Raw genomic sequence first — 2,768 nt, forward strand, 5'->3', positions numbered from 1 at the left:
CTGCATCATTGTATCCACGCTGCAGAAGTGGCAAAAGGCATTAGTACCATACAATACTCCCTCCCGGCCACTGACAAAACCCAAGGCAGGCCTGGATACAAAATAGCAGGCACTGGAAGTTTAAGAACAAGCAGAACTAAGCTAGGTATGGGCGCTCTCGCCTGGAAGCGGCAGTCGTGGGACTTCTCGGGGCCCCAGAGCTGCTCCGGCTTCTCCGGGCAGTGGTTCCAGGGGGAGATATTTGTGTAAAAGCCGCGCGGAGGCCTGGCATGTCTTACACCCGCAGTGGGGGAGGTAAGCGCTTCTCACAGCAGATCAGATGGCAACAGGGCTACCTTTGTCTCATACAGGAGTCAAGTGGGTTCAAGTCCTGGCTCCGCTTCTGATTCCAGCCCCCTAATGAGCACCCTGGGAGGCAGCAGGCGATGGTTCAAACAGCTGTGTCCCTGCCACCCACACGGGAGACCTGGGTTGAGTTCCTGGCTCCCAGCTTCTTCCTGCCCAGTCCTGGCCATTGCAGGCAGTTGGGGAGTGAAGTAGTGCTCTCTCTCTGTGTCCAATAAATGATTTTAAAAGGAGGAGTAATGGAGTATAGTGTGCTATATCAAACCCCAAACCCTCAAAATAATTGACCTTATTAAAAAAAAAAAAAACAGAGGTGTGTTACACAGCAGTACACAGAGGAGAAGGGGAAGTTGGTGAAGAACGCAGTGCTTACGTGCGAGGTCATGTTTGGAAACAGAGGAGGCGGCGGGGGGAGCCTGGCGGGACAGCGCACCCTCCGCGACGCCGCCCCACAGCGGGCAGCACGGGGCGGGGGGCAGGCACCACATACATCTCTGCCCTGACTGCTGCCCTGCCCCCCGCCCCCACCTCTGGCTGCAGCTTTTCTGGGAGCCCCCGTGGGTGGAGCCAGGGGTCCTGGTTCCTCAGCGCAGACTTGGGCTCGGCTGAGGTCTTGGCCTTGGCCATGTTGTCAGGATCTCTGCTCAGGGGCCCCCCCCGCAGCTGCCTCTGGGCGGAACCAGGTGAGGTGCCTCCTGGGCAGCAGACCCCACGAAGGCAGGGCTCACGGCCGCAAGGGGGAGCAGGAGGATCCCAGACAAGCAAGGAGAAGTGGGGGTGGCTCTGGGTCCCTCCTCCCCGTCTCTCCTCTCTGACTGGCCCTGGCGCATCCCCACGGCCCTGGCTTTGAATGAACCTGGCTCTGTCCCCTCGCCCCTATGAATGGAACACCTGCTGGCTGCAGCTTGTCACACTGGCAGAGTTACTTCTCCATTAAAATGCAGGAGTTGGACCTTTGCCCGGGCAAGCAGCTAAAAATACTGTCCTGCAGGGCACTTGTCACCAGGAGACTTCGTGGCCACTGTCCTCACTCATCAGTCCCCAGGCGAGTCACACACGTGCTGGCCCCTCCCCGCAAGCACCGGTTAGCAGGCCTGTCTTACAGTCGGGCAAACTGAGGTGCGGACAGCTCCCTCAGCGCCCCTGCGTTCAACCTACACGTGTTGGGAGCAGCAGTGGGCGGCCCCGACTCCAAGGAGGGGAGAAGAATCCTTGACAGGAGCCCTGCGCTTCCGTCTGCAGTGTCTTCCTACCCACGCCTCCTCCGAGTCTCACAACGAATCCTTTAGACGGAGAACCGACAGCCGTCTCCACCTCACGGGCGGGAAGGAACCCGGCGAGGGGAAGCGAGGTGCTCAGGTCACACAGGGACCTAAGGGGCCACAGCACACCTACATCAGAACAAGACTTTCGATCCAAAACCTGCCCGGAGCGGCGACCGGGGGACTGGAGCAAGGGGGAGTGGCCTCACGGCACAGCCGTCACCTGTGACAGGTGCTCCATTTGTCACGCACCCCGCAAGCTTTTCAGGCCAGGACTGGTCACCCCACTTAACAGACAGGGAAACAGGGTGCAGAGGTGTGAAGACGGCACAAGTCGGGAATGGAGCTGGGATCAAACGTGAAGGGTCCCAGGGTTGGCTCCGAGGCTAAGACGCCGCCTTGGGGGCCCAGGTCCCATCTCAGCGCCTGGGTTCTACTCCCAGTTCCTGACCCCAGCTCCCTGCTGACGCGTACCCTGGGAGGCAGCGGGTGATGGCCCAGGTGCCTGCCGCCCACGTGGGAGACCTGGATTGAGTGCCAGGTTCCGGGCTGCTGCGGGAATTCAGGGAGAGCAGCAGTGGATGGAAGATCTCCGTCTCTGTTTCTCTCACTGTCTCCACCTTTCAAACATATTTTTAAAGACTTTAAGTGTCCTGGCCCCTGGCCCAGAGCCTGAGGGGCTCCGGGATGGGTGGCCGGCCCAGGGTGGCGACTCGGTCCCCAGGGCAAAGAAGTAGTGAGCTCAGCCGCTCCACAACCCCGAACCCGCTCCTCCTGCCAGATTCACCTCCTTTCAAAGTGGAAGGTGCTTAAAACTGCAGACCCATTTTCCACACAAGAAAACAAAGGCCCGGAGGAGGTAAGGGCCTTGCTTAGGGTCACAGGACGGAAACTCGATCCTGAGCCTGGTGCCCACTGCGCAGGGTCAGCCAAGGACAGCAGAACTCTCTTCCTGGTGTCAGTGTCTTCCTGGGCCTCAGTTTCCCCATCTGTGAAATGGGAACACTAGCAAAGGCTCCAAACAAGCATCGGGGTCGAGTATTCTGAGGCAACGAAACCTGCAGCAGCAGGCAGTGCCCCAGGCGTCTCCCCCCGCTTGCAGTGTCCAGCACGGAGCACGGCCCACCGCGTGCTGCTCCAAACACCGCACAGAGGGACAGC

Source organism: Oryctolagus cuniculus, chromosome 12 (assembly GCF_964237555.1).
Source record: "Oryctolagus cuniculus chromosome 12, mOryCun1.1, whole genome shotgun sequence".
Lineage (NCBI taxonomy): Eukaryota > Metazoa > Chordata > Mammalia > Lagomorpha > Leporidae > Oryctolagus > Oryctolagus cuniculus.